The sequence below is a fragment of the Elephas maximus genome, chromosome 5 (assembly GCF_024166365.1).
Source record: "Elephas maximus indicus isolate mEleMax1 chromosome 5, mEleMax1 primary haplotype, whole genome shotgun sequence".
Taxonomy (NCBI): Eukaryota; Metazoa; Chordata; class Mammalia; order Proboscidea; family Elephantidae; genus Elephas; species Elephas maximus.
In genome coordinates this window covers 159,818,224-159,838,806 of record NC_064823.1, presented here as the reverse complement: position 1 = coordinate 159,838,806, position 20,583 = coordinate 159,818,224, and positions in this window count along the sequence as shown.

Below are 20,583 nucleotides of genomic sequence, written 5' to 3'. Positions count from 1 at the left end.
TCATTGTTAGGTTCCCTCAAGTCAGTTGCAACTCATAGCAACCCAGTGGGCAACAGAATGAAACACTGCCTGGTCCTGCACCATCCTCACAATTGTTGCTATACTTGAGTCCATCATTGCAGTCACTGTGTCAATCTATCTCATTGAAGGTCTTTGTCTCAGTCATCTGGTGCTGCTATAACAGAAATACCACAAATGAATGGCTTTAATGAAGAGAAATTTCTCACAGTCCAGTAGGCTAGAAGTCTGAATTCAGGGTGCTGGCTCCAGGGAAAGGCTTTCTCTCTCTGTCGGCTCTGGAGGAAGATCCTTGTGGTGCATCAGTCTTCCCTTGGTCTGGGAGCTTCTCAGCACAGGAAACTCAGGTCTGAAGTTTGAACTCAGGTCTGAACACACTGTGCTCCTGGCATTGCTTTCTTGGTGGTACAAGATCCCTCTGTCTGCTCTCTTCCTTTTCGTTTTTATCTCTTGTGTGATAAAACATGGTGCAGGCCACACTCCAGGGAAACTCCCTTTACGTTTGGATCAGAGATGTGACCTGGATAAGGGTGTCACAATCTCACTCTAATCCCTTTTTACTTAAAATTACTATCACAAACTGGAGGACAACCACAAAATACTAGGAATCATGGCCCAGCCAAACAGACACACACATTTTTTGGGGGACATAATTCAATCCATGACAGTCTCCTTCTCTTTCACTGACTCTCAACTTTACCAAGCATAATGTCCTTCTCCAGGGACTGGTCCCTCCTGATAACATGTCCACCATCCTCACTTCTAAGGAGCATTCTCGCTGTACTTTTTCCAAGACAGATTTGTTCGTTCTTCTGGCAATGCCTGGTATATTCAATATTCTTTGTCAACGCCATAATTCAAAGGTGTCAATTCTTCTTCAGTCTTCCTTATTCACTGTTCAGGTGTCACACGCATATGAGGTGATTGAAAATGCCATGGCTTGGGTCAGGCTCACCTTAGTCCCCAAAGTGACATCTTTGCTTTTTAACACTTTAAAGAGGTCTTTTGCAAAATAAAGTATAGAAATCAGAAATTCCAGAACAAGATGGCAGAAATAAACCCAATATAACAGTGAGTTCAATAAATGTAAATGAGTTAGATTCACTGATCTGAAAGCAGAGCCTCACAGATTGGATGAGAAACAAGATTTTACAGTATGTTGTTTATAGGAGACACATTTAAAATAAAAGGATACAGAAAGATTGAAAACTAAGGGATGGAAAAAAGATAACATCAGAAAAAGAAAAGCCAACAGAATTTTGAGTAGCAATTCTAATATCAGACAAAATAGAATTAAAACAAAATAATCATATGGGGTAAGGAAGTCTATTAGACACTGATTCAAAGGATCAATAGGTCAAGAAGGTACAATAATCATATAATACACTATATATATGCATACATGCACATACATATGCATTAAATAACAGTGTTAAAATACATAAAATACAACTGAAAAAATTACTGGGAGATATATATGATTAAACCATGATTGTATTGTTGTTGTTGGGTGCCTTTGAGTCAATTCTGACTCTTAAAAACTCTATGGAAGCTAGGTCTTTCTCCCTCAGAGCCTCTGGCTGGGTTCGAACCGCCAATTTTTGTTAGCAGCCAAGTGCTTAACCTTTGTGCCACCAGGGCTCTTGAAACTATGATAGTTGGAAATTTTAACAGATTTGAATGGCATAGTAAATTAATTGCATTCCATCTGTCTGTCTATCTATTTGTCTATCAATTTACACACCCCACAGAGAAGATTCTTTTTGTGCACAATTTATTATTAACAAAAATAGGCCATGTGATTAGCCTATTTCACAAAAAATGTGATAAATTTCAAAGAATAAACACAATACAGTCTGTATTCTCAGACTATAGTGCAATGAAATAAATAACAAATAAGAGTGAAAAAAAATTCCAGCTATCTAAAGAAAAAAATTCTAAGTTCTAAATAACTCTTGGGTTAAGAGAAAATCATAAGAAAATTATACAAGAGTTGTGGGAGATACCTAAAGTGGTACCTACAGAAAAAATCATGGTTTCAAATACATTCATCAGAAAACAAAGATTGAAAAGAAGTGAGCTAAACATCTAACTCAAGAGGCTAGATAAAGAGCTAAAGAACAAATCTAAAGGAATAACATGCAAATTAAAAAGATAAGAGTAGAAATCAATAAAATAGAGAACATCTTTAATATTTACAAAGCCCAAACTAATCTTTGTAAGTATAATAAGACAGGCAAACCTCTGGCCAGACTGATAACAAAAGAAAGAAGAAGAGAATAAAGTAAACATCGAAGGAAAAATTGAAAATAACTGCAGACATATCAGACATTAAAAATAACAGAAAATTATGAACAACTATGCACCAATATATTCAGAAAACCTAAATAAAGTGGACAACATTCTGGAAAAATACAAAATGCCAAAACTGACTCCAGAGTAAATAGAAAACTTAAATAGACAAATAACCATTAGAGAAATTGAAATGGAAAACAAAGAATTCCCCACAAAAACCTTCAAGGAAATGATTTCTTAGGCAAACTCTTCCAGAGGATAGAAAACAAGGGAAAGTCTCCAAACTTATTTTATGGGCTAGTAACACTTTGATTCCAAAATCAGAAAAGGCAATTATAAGTCTTTTCAATAATAAAAAATCATAAATAAAATATAACTAAATATTTTTAAAACTCATTATCGAATGGGTTTATCCCAGGAATGCTAAGATGGCTCAACGTCAGAAAATCTGTCAATGTGATTTACCTCGTGAATGAACTGAGTGATATTCTGAGTAGATGCTGTTACGATTGAATTGTGCCCCCCCCAATATGTGTTGGAATCCTAACCCCTATACATGCGAATGCGATCCTGTCTGGAGATAAGATTTTCTTTGTTATACTAATGAGATCCTATCACTTGTAGGGTGTGTCTTAAACCTAATCGTTTCTGAGTTATAAGCTGCAGCATAGACACAGAGATAAGCAAGCACGAATGGGGGACGAAAGACACCATGCCACACGAAGTTCGCCAAGGAACTGAGGAACGCTGGGCCTACAGAAGCTGAGACAAGGGTCTTCCCCCAGAGTCGATAGAGAGAGAGCCTTCCCCTAGTGTCTGTTCCCCGAATTTGGACTTCTAGCCTTCTGAACTCTGAGAAAATAAATTTCTCTTCTTTAAAGTTTCCTACTTTACAGCACTAGTGAACTAAGACAAATGCAAACCGTCGTCATCTCAGAATTTGATAATATTCAATCCTTATTTATGGCTTAAACTCTCAAGAAAGTAGAAAGAGGCAGAAAATTTGGTAGACTTAATTAAAAGCTATCTATTAATTGGAAACCCTGGTGGCGTAGTGGTTAAGCGCTACAACTGCTGACCAAAAGGTCGGCAGTTCAAATCTGCCAAGCACTCCTTGGAAACTCCATGCGGCAGTTCTACTCTGTCCTATAGTGTCACTATGAGTCGGAATCGACTCGACCGCACTGGTTTTGGTTTTGGTTTATTAAAAAGTTGACATCAAACATCACTATTTATTAGAAAAAATTTATACACCTTAAGATCAGGAGTAAGACAAGGGCATATCATCTCGCAGACTAGTTACCAGGGTCCTAAGGGATGGAATAAGACAAGAAAAAGTGAATAGGAGGTATTGGATTGAAAAAGGAGGAACAAACTGTTATTACCCATAGATGATATGATCACCTATGTAGAAAACCCAACAGAATCAACAGGTAAATCACCACAACTGAAAAGGAAATTTAGCAAGGCAAATAGATATAAGATCATTGTATTAGTTATCAATTACTGCATAACAAAATGCCCCAAAACTTAGCAGTTTAAAACAAAAGCCATTCATTATGTCACAGTTTCAGCAGGTCAGGAATTTAGTCGCAGCTTAGTTGCGTGGTTCCGGCTGAGAGTCTCTCACGCAATTGAGGTAGAAACCCTGGCAGAAGCGGAATCATCTGAAGGCTTGACTGGGGCTGGGGAAACTATTTCAAAGATGGCTCACTCACATGGCTGTTGTGGGAAGACCTCGGCTCCTTGCTGACATTGGTAGGAGACCTCAGTCCCTCACCACGTGGACCTGTCCCTATGGCTATCTGAGTGTCTTTATGGCATGGCAGCTAGCCTCCCCCAGAGCAAGTGATCTGAAAGAGAGACAGCAAGGAGGACACTGCAGAGTCTTTTATGACCCACTCTCCTAAGTCACACACCGTCACTTCTTCCACATCTATTCAAGGAAACCACTAAGTACAGCCCACACTCAAGAGGAGGGAAATAAAGCTCCACCTCTTGAGAGAAGGAGTATCAAAGCATCCGTGAATTCATTTGTAAATAAAAGGAGAGACCACACTTACAAAAATCAATAGCGTTTTCTGTCTCAGCAAACATATAGCTGGAAAATATAAATACAGAACAAAGAACAACTACAATAGTGTCAAAACAATAAAGTACCTAAGATTTAACCTTAAAAAGAATCGACACTATCTTCATGTAGAAAACTGGAAAATCTACTAAAAAGGCATGAATCAAAAGAGAGCTATATCATGTTCATCAGGCCGCTATGAGTCTAAAATGACTCGATGGCAACGGTTTTTTGTTTGTTTATATCATGTTCATGAATGGATGACTTAACATTGTCAAGATGCCAGTATTCCCTGAATTAACCTATAAGTTAAATATAATTCAGACCAGAGATTTGAATTTGTATTTAAAAATGAAGGTACAAGAACGCCAAATACATTTTTTAAAAAGAAGAGCAAATGGGAGAGCTTGCCCTGGAGTTATTAAAGTATACTACAAAGACATAGTATGAAAAACTGTATGGTAACCTCATTGAAACAAGTAAATTGAGCTATAAAACTGAGTACAGATTCACCAAATAAATCCAGGTATTTGTGACAACTTCATATATGACAGAGGTGGTATAGTAAATCTTTGGAAAGAAAATCTTTTAGAAAATGAATAGTGGTTTTAAAACGCAGGTCTGCAAGTGCCTTAAAACTCCCCCCATTGAGAGATGGGGTCTGTGTCACCTCCACTTGAATCTGAACTGATCTTAATGAGTTGCCTGTAGCCAAGAGAATCAGCAGAAGTGATGCTACATAACTTCTGAGGCTAGGTCAGAGAAGGCCATGAGGATCTGCATGGCTCCCTAGGGGCAGCCAGATGCCAGATAAGAGGTTTATCAACTCTGAGATTGCCAGGCTGGAGAGGCCATGTGTAGGCACTTGGGGTGGCAGCCCAGCTGAGCTTCCAGCCATGTGAGTAAGCCAACATGGACATCTAGCCCAGATGACTAAAGCCCCTGATAACCTCTGACTGCAACAGCATGAGCAACTACAAGAGAAAACTGCCCTGCCAAGCCCTTTCCAAACCCATGAACCTCAAAAATATGAGCAAAATAAAATGCTTATCTTTTAAGACATGACGTTTTGGGATAATTTATTATGTAGCAAGAGCAACCAGAAAAAATAATATTGAGGAAGACTGGCTTATTTTATGACAATAGAAACTAGGATCCCTACCTCATGCCGTATAAACAGGAAACCTAAATGTAGTAGGCTAACAGGAAGAAATGATGGAGAATATCTTTTGAACTAGGGTGGGAAAAGATTTCTTAAACAAGACTCCAAAAAAACAAATCATAAGGTGGAAATTTGATGGACTGGAAGGATTCTGTTCAATAAAGCATTCAACAGTTCAGGTCAACAAATGGGTGACAGACGATATTTGCAACATCCAAAACAAACAAGGGCTTGATAGAACATACAGGAGACCACCATAAATTACCTTGAAAAAGACAAGGCTTCCAAAAATAAAATAAAATGAACAAAAGAGGGGGTAAGGGGCAAAGGACATGTTGCTAATCTCCTAAGTTTGCCATAACGAAATGCCACAAACCGGTGGCTCCTGTAAACGGAAATCATTGTCTCGCAGCCGTTGAGGCTGAGTCTGAGATCACGGCGTTGGCTGCGTTGATTCTTTCCGAGGGCTCTGAGAGAGAATCTGTTCCATGGCCCTCACTTGGCTTCTGGTGGCTCCAGGTGTTCCCTGGCTTGCAGCTGCTGCATTACAGGGCGTCCTTCCTCTGTCTCTGTCTCTGTGGTCTCCCCTCTACTTTTATAAGGGCACCACTCAGATTGGATTAATATGACCTCATGTTAATCTAACTGATCACATCTCCGAAGACCCTATTTCCAAACAAGGTTAAGTTCTTTTTTGGGGACACGATTCAGTCCATAACAGACTTGAACATGAGATTCTCAGGAGGGAACCCCAATGGCTGACAAGAAGATGAAGAGCGATTCAGCTTCCCCGGTGATCAGAAGAGAGTAGACTGAAACAATGAGACAAACTTCGCACCCATCAGGAACGCCAGCATTAGATAGCTGCATAATTCCTAGTGTTGGCAAGATGTGGCGGGTAGTGAAAGCAAGTGGGTGCCCACCCTATGGGCCAACAAAAATATCACACTTGGACACTAATTGTTTTCCTCCTGCGTGCCAGGCTTTGCGCCGATGGTTTACTTGCATAGTCTGGTTTAATCCTCACACAGTCCCTGGTGAGGAAGCACAGTCACCAGGCAGCCAGGGCCAGGAGCACAGAGTCCAGAGACTGGCTCTATCCCTGTGAGCCTGCAGGACTTGGGAACGTGGTGTAACCACCCCATGCCTCGTTCTCTCATCGGTGATGTGGCATGCGAGGAGGTTTAAATGCACTAGTTCTTGCAAAGGGCTTGATCAGTGCCCATACACAATGTCAGTTATTATTCTTGTAGATGTGGAGGCCACGCATAGAGGTGAGGGTGGCCTGCCATGGCACATGGCCAATTCTCCAGGGGAAACCAGGGGCTCCCCGACAGATGGTATTGGCTTGGGGACTCCTTGAAGGCCTTGCTGAGCGACCTTAGAACTCCGCTGCAGGCTGACCCCTTCATCCTGCTTTTTCTCCCTTCCTTTCCTTCTTCACTAGGGTCAGGCCTCCCGGCTTGCCCTGCTCCCCTCTCTCTCCTACCCCCAGTTCTGGCCCACAGAGGAGCCCCCGCTGACCTTCTCATGATGCTGGTGCCCTCCCCAGTGCACTCCTGATGGCCCCACTGTCTGGGGTGTCCTCCAGGCGCTCCCGTGGAACACGATTCTCTGGTGGGTCTCTGGCCTCAGGTAAGAGATCCATACCAGCTTCCAAGAGCCACTCCATGGCCAGTGTGTTAAATCCCGTGGCGAAGAATGGGCCCCCAAGTCAAAGCATTATCGCTTATCTAGTCTGGCCCCTTTATCTAGCATCCTTCAAACCCAATGTCAGGAACGCTCCCCCTGGATCCTGCCAGTACACACCAGCTCTTCTTGTGACTCTTTCAGTGCAGCCTGTCCTCGCTCAGTAGGCCCAGCACTTTCCCACCAGGTTAGCCTGGGATAGAACCTTTGTTATTGTCCTAGTGGAGCCTTGGTGGCCCAGTGGTTAAGAACTTGGCTGGTTACTAAAAGAGTGGCAGTTCGAATCAAGCAGCTGCTTCTTGGAAACCTTATGAGACAGTTCTACTCTGTCCTATAGGTTGGCTGTGAGTCAGAATTGACTTGGCGGCAATGGATTTGGATTGTCCTTGCAGCCAGCGATGAGACTGGGCTACTGAGAAGGCCCCTGTTGCCTTGTGTGTGTGTGGTGGTGGGGGGAACTCTGCAGGGCCTTCCACACAGCCGAAGTACCAGATCTTATGGGGAGGCATGGGCTATTTTTCCAAGCCTAGAGGGTTGAGGCGGTCTGTAGGGCCACATACTCAGGGGCTTCCATTAGCACATATTTCTGGGTCCCAGGTCTTCCTCACCAGAGACCTGACCTTTGGGTAACAGACCTGCCTTGGCTGAACTGTCCCATGTCTCTGGAGCCCAGGACTCCAACAATTAAGTCCTCAACCGGCTCTTAGCAGGAGCTGCCCTCCCAGTGCAGGAGAGAAGGTCTTCTGGCTCTCATCCTTCACCTCTAATAGCTGGTTAAGTGCCCTTGATGTCTTATCCCTCTACAGGGAAACAATGCAACATAGCAGTGACCAGCCAGGTTCACAGTCTTTGGGGGGATTGTCCCCTACGTCTTTCAAAGGCCAGGAGGTTCTCTGTGCCTCACCTGGCTGACACCCTCTTTACCTGCCTGGCAGTGAGCAAACCAGTCTATGCCTCTATCTTACTGCCTGTTTGCTTGGGCCACTCCCAGTCCACTGCTGTTAGTCTAGATCTTTGGAGATGTAGATGCCAACATGGGATTGACTGTGTACAGGATTTATTAGGGGAAATACCTATGAGGGAAAATAGGAAGGGAGCCAGGGGAAGCCAGGAAAGCTTTTAGACCATGGTGAAGGTCTGACCATTGTGAAGGAAATAGGGGAGGGGAAGAAGCTTGGGCAGAAACGTTTGGACTGCAGTGTAGTTCTAACGAAGTTCAGGAAAGATGAAGGGGAGCCTTTGACCCAAAGTTGCCCATCAGATAAGTTCTGCATCTCCCAGGACCTTAGGGTCCCTGCCATGCACAGTTGGCTGGGAGCAGCCTGTGTGTTATGGATTGAATTGTGTCCCCCCAATATATGTGTTAGAATCTTAACCCCTATACCAGTGGATGTAATATAATGTAATGTAGTGTAGTGTAGTGTAGTGTAGTGCAGTGCAGTGCAGTGCAGTGCAGTGTAGTGTAGTGTCATCTAGTGCAGTACAGTGTAGTGTAGTGTAGTGTGATGTGATGTAATCATCTTCCATAAAGCAATCTAAGGTTATGTTAGTGAGGACATAACAGCTTAGAGTGTGTCCTAAATCTAATCACTTCTGAGTTATAAAAACAGCAGAACAGACACGGAGATACACACAGGGGGAGAGGATTGCCAAAAACCAAGGAACATCCAGGTCTACTGACAAGGAAGGAATCAACATGGCTGAGACCCTGATTTGGATCTTTAGCCTCTAGAACTGTGAGAAAATGAATTTCTGCTCTTTGAAGCCACCCACTTGTGGTTTTTATGTTACAGCAGCACTAGGAGACTAAGACACTGTGGGAAGCATGGCTGCAGGAAATATGCAGTGATGAATATCAGCACACCCGTGAGAGGTGCCCCTTGATTTCAATGGGGTGATAAGAACCCAGAGGAGTGGAGGCCAAGTGGTAGCACTTAGATGTCAGCGACAAGGTGGGTGCACCCAACATGAACGGTAGGAGGGACTTACCAGTGCAGAATGCCTTGACCTGTGGAGATCTCTGATGGTGGCTAATTGATCACAGTGTCCGCAGGAATGAAATAAGGGCAGCTACTAGCATGCTGCTTGATCTGTACAACAACAAAAACTCTAAGTCTGCTGGCCACAAATCTGACTTGAGTCACCACAGTGGAGAATCATGGCCTCTCTCCCAGTTTCCAGACCTAAGTAAGTTCAAAGACCCAGAGCTTCTTGACTGAAGAGGAGGTCATGCCTTCTGGAGGAAGGACCCCACACCAAGTACACATCATAAGTCTTTCTTGAAGCCTCCCACAAAGGGACCTGTGGCCACTTACTAGAGTGACTGTACCTTGGGGAAAAGTAAGTACTCCAATCTTTGGGGAATTAGTAGACATTGACTCTGAATTGATGCTAATTTCCAAAATGCCGCTGTGGCCCACCAGTGAAAGTGGGGCTTATAGGCCTTAGTTCAAGTCTGACTCATGGTGGATGGTCCCAGTTGGTTCACGGGCCCACCCTGTAGTTATTTCCCCAGTTCCTGAATGTATAATTGGAATGGACATGTTGGCAGTGGGCAGAATCCCCACCTTGGCCATTATGGTAGGAAGGATTAAACAGAAGCCACGGAAACTCCCTCCTTGCCAAGATAGTAAAGTAGAAGCAATATGGCATTCCTGGGGGGAATTACAGAGATTAATGTCACCATCAAAGACTTGAAAGAAGCAGGGTGGTGATACCTATTGCATTCCCAATTTAACTAACAGTTGGGCCTGTGAAGAAGTCAGATGGATCTTGGAGAATGAGACTGGATCATAGTAAACTTTATCAGGTAGTGACTCTAATTGCAGCTGCTATTCTAGATGTGTTGTCTTAACTGGAGCAAATCGACACAACCCTTGGTACTTGGTATATAGCTATTATCTTGGCCGATGCCTTTTTCTGCATCCCAATTTGCAAGAACCACCAGAAGCATCTTGCTTTTACCTGAAAGAGTCAGAAGCATACCTTCACAGGGCTATGTCAGTTCTCCTGCTCTCGGCTATAATATTGCCTGTAGAAATCTTGATCATCTTGACAATCCACAAAGCATCACGCTGGTCCACTCTATTGACAACACTACACTCATTGGATCCGATGAGCAGGAGTGATATGCCTCAGTAAGCCATATGAAAACTGAAGGGTGGGCTACATACTCCACAAAATTCGTAGCCTGCAAACTCAGTGATGTTTCTGGGTGGGGGTGGAGGCGGGGTGCGGAGAGTCAGTGGTCTGGAGCACGTCAAAACAGCTTTTAGGCAAGTTGATGTACCTTGCACCACTACCACAAATAAAGAGGCACAATGCTTGGTAGGCCGTTTTGGGTCTTGGAGGAAACCTATATCACATTTTAGTATGCTGCTTTGACCCATATACACAGTCACCTGTAAGGATGCTAGATTTAAATGAGGACCAGAGCAAGAAAAGACCCTGTAGGAAGTTAAGTCTATAGTACAAGCTGTCCTATCACCTGGGCCTTATGATCCATCAGATCCAATGGCACCCGAAACATCCATGACAAATAAAGATGCCGTTTGGAGCCTTTGGCAAGCACCAGTCAGGGAATCACAGTGCTGACTCTCCTGGAGCTCTCTTCTGCAGGTAACTAGTCTCCTTCTGAGAAACAGCTTCTGGCTTCCTACTGGACTTGGTATAAACTGAATGCCTAACCACAGAACATCAGGTGCCCATGCGGCTTGAGCTTCTCATCATGACCTGGGTATTGTCTGGCCTAGCTAGCCATAGGTTGGGCACACACAACAGAAATATATCGTAAAATGGAAATGGTATATAAGAGACTGAACTTGGGCAGGTCTGAAAGGTATGAATAGGTTGCACGAGCAAGTCCTCAGACTCTTTCATCACCAGCTCCACAACTCTGGTTGCATTACTTCCTCTCCCTCAATTCATGTCTATGAGGTATTCCTTATGAGCAATTGACTGGAGAAGGAAAAACTCAGGCCTGGTTACAGATGGGTCTGTACTATACGTTGGTAGCACCCAAAGGTGGACATTTGCAGCTCTAAGCTCCACCCAGGAGTGACACTTGAGGACAGAAGTAAATAAAAGTCTTCCCAGTGGGCAGCACTTTGAGCAGTACATTAGGTTGTCACTGCTGTTGCAGTGAGATGTGGCTGGAAGTATGAATCTATACTGCTTTATGGGTAATTGTGCTATAGGAGAAGGCCTGGCAGTCTGCTTCTGTAAAGACCACAGTCAAGAAAATCTTACAGAGCAGTTCTACTCTGTAATACATGTGGTCGCCGTGAGTTGGAATTGATGTGACAGCAACAGGTTTTGCTTAGTTTTCTTTTCTTTTTTTAAACTTGTATTTAAATGAATGCTCAGATTTGGAAAGAGAAGGGAAGATACCCTGATTTGGAGGTCTAGCCTCCAGAACTGTGGGACAATAAATTTCTGTTCTTTAAAAACACTCACTTTGAGGTTTTTGTTTTGGCATCCCTAGGAGGCTGTTATGCGTCGAATTGTGCTTCCCAAAAACATGTCTTGCAAATCCTAACCTCCCTGGTGGTGAAGTGGTTAAGAGCTCAGGCTGGTAAACCAAAAAGGTGGGCAGTTTGAATCCATCAGCCACTCCTTGGATACCCTATGTGGCAATTCTACTCTGTCCTAGAGCGTCATTATGAGTCGGAATGAACTCAACGGCATACAACAACGACATGCATGTGGTTATAATCTCATTTGGGAATAGATTGCCTTTGTTATATTAACGAGGCAGGGTTAGTGTAGCGTGTGTCCTGAGTGAATCTCTTTCGAGATATAAAAGAGATTAAACAAGTAAGCAGAGCAGAGATGGTGGGAAGAGAGATGCTTAGACACGTGAAGATTGCCAGGAGCAGACACTCTAAGAGACAAAGACCTTCCTTCAGAGTTGACAGAGAGAAAAAGCCGTCCCCTAGAACTGGCACCTGAATTTGGACTTCTAGCCACCCAAACTGTAAGAAAACAAATTTCTCTTTTTTAAAGCCACCCACTTGTGTTATTTCTATTATAGCAGCACTAGGTAACTAAAACAGAGACTAAGAAAGGAGTCCCTGGGTGATGCAAATGGTTAAGTGCTTGGCTACTAACCTAAAGGTTGGTGGTCCCAATTCACCCAGAGGTGTGTCGGAAGAAAACCTATTGATCTACTTCTGAAAAATGAGCCATTGAACCCTTATGGAGCATAGACCTAAAGCACATGGGGTCGTCATGGCTCAGACTTGCCTCCACAGCAGCTGGTAGGAGACTAAGACACCTGCTCATCGGCTTGTGCACAGACACCACAGCCGGCACAGCGGCGTGTTGGGGCCACTACTGGCTGTGTTTGCTGTAGCTCGCTGTTGTCTTCTGGCTTTTACAGGGCCGGGTTGTTGACTTGCATGGGGATATGACAGAAATTGTGTAAGACCAATGACTTAGTCATTGCAACTACACTTTTTCAACAACATAATCAGCGACTATACATGGGGAAAGAGATGATGGCAAAGCTCAATATCATCAGTCAGAACTAGGCCAGGGGCTGACTGTGGAACAGACCACCAATTGCTCATATGCAAGTTCAAGCTGAAGCTGAAGAAAATTAGAACAAGTCCACAAGAGCCAAAGTACGACCTTGAGTATGTTGTTGTTGTTAGGTGTCGTTAAGTTGTTCCGACTCATAGTGACACTATGTACAGCAGAGCAAAACACTACCCGGTCCTGTGCCATCCTCACAATCGTTATTATGCTTGAGCCCATTATGTCAGCCACTGTGTCAAACCATCTCATTGAGAGTCTTCCTCTTTTTGCTGGCCCTCCACTTTACCAAGCATGATGTCCTTCTCCAGGGACTGGTCCCTCCTGATAACATGTCCAAAGTATGTGAGAGGAAGTCTCAACATCCTCACTTCTGAGAAGCATTCTGGTTGTACTTCTTCTAAGACAGACTTGTTTGCTCTTTTGGCAATCCATACATATTCAATATTCTTCACCAACACCACAGCTCAAAGGCTTCAGTTCTTCTTCAGTCTTCCTGGTTCATTGTCCAGCTATATATTCATTGTTCAGAAATACCTTGAATATATTCCACCTAAATTTAGAGACCATCTCAAGAATAGATTTGATGCATTGAATGCTAATGACCAGAGACCAGGTGAGTGTGGAATGACATCAAGGATATTATACATGAAGAAAGCCAGAGGCCATTAGAAAGACAGGAAAGAAAGAAAAGACCAAAATGGATGTCAGAAGAGACTCTGAAAGTTGATCTTGAAAGTTGTATTCAACTTTAAAATGAAATGAAGAAAGGAAGAAATGATGAGTAAAAGAGCTGAACAGAAGATTTCAACGGGTAGCCTGAGAAGACAAAGTAAAGTATTATAATGGCATGTGCAAAGACTGGAGATAGGAAGCCAAAAGGGAAGAACACGCATGGCGTTTCTCAAGCTGAAAGAAGTGAAGAAAAAAATTCAAGCCTTGAGTTGCAGTATTGAAGGATTCTATGGGAAGATACTAAATGTCGCAGGAAGCATCAACAGAACAGGGAAGGAATACACAGAGTCACTGTACCAAATAGAATTGGTGGACGTTCGGCCATTTCAGGAGGCAGCATATGATCAGGAACTGACGGTACTGAAGGAAGAGGTCCAACCAGCACTGAAGACTCTAGGAACTGACAGAATACCAACTGAGATGTTTCAACAAATGGATGTAGTGCTGGAAATGCCGAGAAATTTGGAAGACAGCCACCTGGTCAACAAGCTGGAGGAGATCCATATTTACGCCTATTCCCAAGAAAGGTGATCCAACTGAATGCAGAAATCATTAATATTTCACACATCATTAATATCACATGCAAGTAAAATTTTACAGAAGATCATTCAACAGCAGTTGCAGGAGTACATTGACAGGGAACTGCCAGAAATTCAAGCTGGATTCAGAAGAGGACATTGAACGAAGGATATATCATTGCTGATGTCAGATGGATCCTGGCTGAAAGCAGAGAATATCGGAAAGATGTTTACCTGTGTTTTATTGACTATGCAAAGGCATTCGACTGTGTGGATCATAACAAATTACGGATAACATTGCAAAGAATGGGAATTCCAGAACATTTACTTGTGCTCATGAAGAACCCGTACGTAGACCAAGAGGCAGGCATTCAAACAGAACAGGGACATGCATGGTTTAAAGTCAGGAAAGGTGTGTGTCAGGGTTTTATTCTTTCATCACACTTATTTAATCTGTATGCTGAGAAAACAATCCAAGAAGCTGGAGTATATGAAGAAGAATGGGGCACTAGGATTGGAGGAAGACTCACTAACAACCTGCATTGCTTGGTGAAAGTGAAGAGGACTTGAAACACTTACTGATGAAGATCAAAGACTACAGCCTTCCGTATGGACTACACTTCAACATAAAGAAAACAAAAATTCTTACAACTGAATCAATGAACGATATCATGGTAAATGGAGAAAAGACTGAAGTTGTCAAGAATTTCATTCTACTTGGATCCACAATCAACACCCATGGGAGCAGCAGCCAAGAAATCAAACGGCACGTTGTATTGGCCGAATCTGCTGCAAGAGATCTCTTTAAAGTGTTAAAAAACAAAGATGTCACTTTAAGGACTAAGGTGTGCCTGACCCAAGCCGTGGTGTTTTCAATCAACTCATATACGTGTGAAGGTTGCACAGTGAATAAGGAAGACTAAAGAAGAATTGATGCCTTTGAGTTACGGTGTTGGCAAAGAATATTGAATATACCATGGACTTCCAGAAAAACAAACAAATCTGTCTTGGAAGAAGTACAGTCAGAATGCTCATTAGAAGCAAGGATGGTGTCATGTTATCAGGACATGTTATCAGGATGGACATGTTATCAGGAAAGACCAGTCCCTGGAGAAGGACATCATTCTTAATAAAATAGAGGGTCACCAAAACAGAGGAAGACCCTCAGTGAGATGGATTGACACAGTGCTGCAACAATGGGCTTAAACACAGCAATGATTGTGAGGATGGTGCAGGACAGGGCAGTGTTTCGTTCTGTTTTACCTAGGGTCACTATGAGCTGGAATTGTCTTGACGGCATCTAACAACAACAACATGACAGGACCATCACATCTGCATGCTTTAGTCTTCAAAATGGCATGAATTCCTGCCATTCTTTGAGTTTGTCCAGTGAGCTTGATTTACTGTTTTGGTTGGGGTGTGTGGTTTTTTGGGAACACACTTGGCATTCCCCACTGATCGCCCTCACTTAAGAAATATGGGGATCTCCATAAATGTGCCATCCTCCAAGAATTTCCTTTCCAATTGCAATTATTGTTTGGAGACTGAAGAAATGGCCACTGGAAGGATGGGTGGACCCAGTGGTCCCACAACAAGCCAGATCTGGACCAGGCTCTGTATCCCCTGGCTCCCATGAACCCCTGCTCTACAGGGGACCATGGTGATGCTTAGGGTCCCCCAGTGTATCACTGTCAAATCTGGGTCTAGCGGCTGCTGAAATGTTTGAGTTCCCCCTTCCTTCAGTGTGTGGTTCTCTAAGCAAGCGGCCATAGGTCTCTTTGGGGCAGGACTGGGGTCTTAGTGTGTAGTTGCTAGGGTGTGGCAGGTCCTTCCTTCCAGGAACCCAGCCTCTCCTTCAGTCAAGGAGTCTGCATCTGAAAAATATCTGAGGTCCAGAGACTGGGCAAAAGACTTCGACCTTTTATTGGAGTAGCTGCCCCTGGCCTCCTGATCACTCACCCTTGATGTATTTCAATTGTATAGACAGGGCATCAGCCTGCTGGCCCCTAGGAACACCATGCTGTATTAGTCTCCTCCGGAGCTCTCCATGGTCGGGCCGGCTGCCCCTCCAACCTTGCAGTCCATCACATAATTACCCCGTCTTGCTCTGATGGCTAACGAAGCCACCACTTGGCCTCTAGTGTTTTGGGATGCTGGCATCCCCATTGCTATCAGGGAGCCCAGTCTTGTCACAGCATCTCCCTCTGTCAGCCCTGGCCTGCAGTGGCCACCCGGCACCCCTGAGTTCTCAGGGAGGGGTGGTTGCCATGCGAGATGAGGTGTCCTCCAGGCTCTGTCTTGGGACATGGTCCTCTGGTGTGTTTCCTGGCCCTGGAAAGTGTCCTGTCTAGGACGTGTCCATCCGAGCTTCCCGATCTCACCGTCCATAGCAGTTCTGGCAGGTCTGCTTCACCCAGTGTCGGAGCCATCCTAGCAGCTGTCTCCAGGTCTGCGCTAAGATGCTCCATCCTGTGTCCTGGGAGAGTGCCCCCCTCACCCAGGTCCTGTAAGCTCTTTGGCAGAATCCCTTTCTTCTCTTAGCCAAAGTGATACCTACCCCAGTCCAGGTCTGGCTCATGTTGGGACCTGATGGGTCTGATGGTCAGAGGAGGGTGGGTCGCTAAGGGAGATGGAGTCCCAGCCTGGCCTTTCCCAGCCTGGGGGCCCTGGGCAGATGCCTGGTGGGTAGAAGTGGGCTCAGGAAAGTGGGCAGAGGGCCTGGCCTAGCTTGACGAGGTGAAGAGTCCTTGTGGGGGAAGGCATGGCAGGTGGGAACCATGAGGAGCCATGGCAATAACACACAGCCCAGAGGACTCCAGTGAAGGCCGGTGCTGTCTGGCCCGGCAGAGGCTCAATCTCGGCTTCAGACAGAGGGCGTGCGCTGAGCTTGAATAGGGAGGATTGGGCCACTGCAACTGGCTCAGACGGCTTGGCAGAATCTGGGGAGTCGAGATTTCTGGGGGTTTCAGGGTCCCCATTTCATAATTATGTCCTGACCTTGGCTGGGCAGACGTGTCTAGGCTGGGAGTCACCCTCTTCTGAAACCCTGCCTGTCTCGTAAGGAGGTCCTGGGCCTCAGCTTTCCTTGCTCTCAAGGTGCAGGAGCTGCTGCGATTGGGGAGAAATGGCGTCTTTCTCCAAAGCAGGACCCTGCCAGCGGCAGGCGCGAGGCCCCAGAGCCCTCAGGACGATCCTTCTTGGCCTTCCCCTGCCTGATGGAGTGTGCCCCAAGTGCATGCCTGCCCCCTGGCATCCCCCCTGGGGCTCCATGCTGAAGCTTAACTGCTCTCCAGCGTGGCCTAAGGGGAAGCTGGGCTGTGGTTCAGTAAAGGGCTGGCTCTGGCCATAAGGGACTCCAGGGCTTGCACAGCCCTGTAGAGCTTTCCCACAGGATAAAGAAGGGTCTGGACCTTTATCTTCCCACATCAACAGGTACCCACCCTTGGAAGCACATGACCTTGGGTAGGGCAGCTTTCTGAAGCCAAGGTCAGCCTCCAAAGGGAGACTCAGCTGGGGGCTGCAGCCCCCAGCCCTCCCTGCAGCTGGGTGGCAGACCCTTCGTCGGCAGTGGGCATCTGGGCAGTGCACACCTTGTCTACTACTCTCTCTCAGCCTGCCCACCCACCGAGAAGCTACCTGTTCCCGTGGGTTGTTTGTTGTGGTAATGAGTGTGCAGTCAGCTGGCACATGGCGTCAGCACAGAAGTTTCCCCATCCTGGGCCCTCCCTCAGAACCTGGGACAACACAGGCTTCAGAGGGCATGTTTCCAGGGAGGTGTTTTCACGAGCCGTCTTGGATGTGCCTGGGCCTCTGAGCCACCTGCTGTGGGGGCCTGGGCCTGCACTGCCTCCTGTCCCCACCCATTCAGAGCCTGAGCTCCAGATCTCCCCACCCCCAGCACCTGCACAGGGGCCGCCACCTGCAGGGCCCTGAGAATGAAGGCCGTAGCTGTGTATAAGCAAACCGTGAAGGTAGTAAGTGGCCTTTTAATTACAGGAGCAATTATCTCTAGTTCTCATCGTCCTTCCTTCCACGGGATGGATGTTCCACTCTAGTGAGGACCCTGCCTGTGGGACAAGGGGTGGATGCCCAGAGGAAGCTCTGTCCCCTGCTCAAGGTGGCCAGCAAGCATTGAGCACCTACTGTGTGTCCACCTCTGGCTGGTGCTGGGTGGGGGGTAATCCTTGCCCTGGGGCTTGGTTCCCTGAACTGGGGTGGGGAATGCGGTGTAGCAGGGCTGGGGGAGGGGCCCTGATGAGGTGCAGGGAGCACCTTCGGGGGACAGGTGGTCCCAGTGGCCCAGCCAGAGAGGGGAGATGGCCCTTTGGGTGGAGGGCCCTGAGGTCACCCCCACAACCACAGGGTCTCCCTGGGCTGGAGGGGGGCTGGGAAGCTGGAAGCACAGTCCTTGTGGGTGAGGGGCTGAGCTGGAAGGGAACAGGGGCCTTCCCTGAGGGTGGGGGTGTTTAGAAGTGGAATTAGGAAGCCACGGGGAGGCCCGGCCTCCCGCCCGAGGGACAGCTCGGCTGCATGGAGTTGGCGATGGCCCCTGCTGTTGGCTTCATGTGGTACTGTGGGCTTGCCCCTATGGCAGGGCTGGAGAAGGGACTTTGGGGTCTCCCAAAGGGGGTGGAGTTCCCAAGCAGCCTCTCCAGCGTGGGGCCCTGGGCATGGACGCTCTGTGGGTAACAGTGGGCACAGGAAAGTGGGAGGATGGCACACGCAGGGCAGGTGGAGGGTCCTCTCAGGAGCTGGCATGGTGGGTGGGAATCACAAGCTATGTGGGGCTCTAACCTCAAGCTCAAGTTCTGGGCAGCAGTCCTAGTGAGAGGAGGAATCGTGGGCATGGAGCTCTCTCTGAAATCAACCCTGTGTCTCCCCGTGCCTCTGTGGAAGTACTGGGACGTGGGGCCGTCTTTCTGGGCAACTCTGCCAGTCCCATGAGACACCAGGTCAGCCACACACTCAGGGCCTAGTAGGGTCCACACCACCCGCCCTGGAGCTGTGCCGAGGAGTTCACCGAGAGCCTCTCCCTGCCCTCTTCTGTCTCTGGCTGCCAGTTCTCAGTCTGCTTTTAAATTAAAAAAAAAAAAAAAAAATCCTGAAAAGCGCTAAGAGTAATAGAGCGCCCTGTGCATTCCTCCCTGAGCTGGCCACACCAGGCCCAAACATTGCGTAGGAGGGTAAGGGCCCGCTAACTTCCGACCCGCTGCTCCCCTCTCCAGACAGCCCCTTCCTGCAGGCGCCCCGGCCCCGCCCCGGCCCCGCCCCGGCCCCGCCCCGGCCCCGCCCCGGCCCCGCCCCGGCCCCGCCCCGGCCCCGCCCCGGCCCCGCCCCGGCCCCGCCCCGGCCCCGCCCCCCATCCACTGCTTTGCTTTCTGCCCTTTCTGTTACCTGCGGCTAACCGCCTTAGGAAAATGTTATGAGTGCCTGTTGTTGTTAGGTGCCATTGAGTCGATTTCAACTCGTAGCCACCCTAGGTACCACAGAACGAAATGCTACCTGGTCCTGCGTCATGCTCACAATTGTTGTTATGCTTGAGCCCATTGTTGCAACCACTGTGTCAATCCATCTTGTTGAGGGTCTTCCTCTTTTCTATGGACCCTGTACTTTACCAAGCACGATGTCTTTCTCCAGGGACTATTCCCTCATGATAACGTGTCCACAGTATGTAAGACGCAGTCTCGCCATCCTTGCTTCTAAGGAGCTTTCTGGTTGTATTTCTTCCAAGGCAGACTTGTTTGTTCTTTTGGCAGTCCGTGGAATAGTCAATATTCAAAGACGCCAATTCTTCGGTCTTCCTTATTCATTGTCCAGCTTTCGCAAGCATATGAGGTGATTGAAAATGGCGATAAGTATGTAGAACGATGAAACCGCACGCTGTGCCGCTCTGTCATTCATGTAACTTTTATTACAGTATGTTGTTATAATTGTTCTATTTTATTATTAGTTACTGTTGTTAGTCTCTTACTGTGCCTAATTTATAAATTAAACTTTATCATAGGTATGTACAGTGCAGTGGTTAAGTGCTATGGCTGCTAACCAAAAGGTCAGCAGTTCAAATCCATCAGACACTCCTCGGAAACCCTGTAGGGCCATTCTACTCTGCTCTATAGAGTTGCTATGAATCAGAATCGACTTGACAGAAATTTTCCTTTTTTTTTAATGTATGTATAGGACAAGTCATAGTATATATTGGGTTCGTTACTACCTTCGGTTTCAGGCATCCATGGGAGGTCTTGGTACGTACCCGCCACGGATAAGGGAGGACTACCGTAATGGGAGAAACGATGTGCCGGGGAAAAGAGGGATATATGGGAATGCTTGGTACTTACTGCACAATTTTTCTGTAAACCCAAACCCACTCTAAAAAATAAGGTCTATTTTAAAAAATATGCAACACGAAAATATGAGATGAGCCCAGCGTGTCACTGCTGTCCCGCTGTTCATCTCCCTGGCTCCTGAAAAGAGAGCCCAGACTTTGTTCTCTACGTGTTATTTTCAAGCAGTGGATTAGCTCCACATCACTGCTGGGAAATTATTTTGCCTGCTCAGAAACA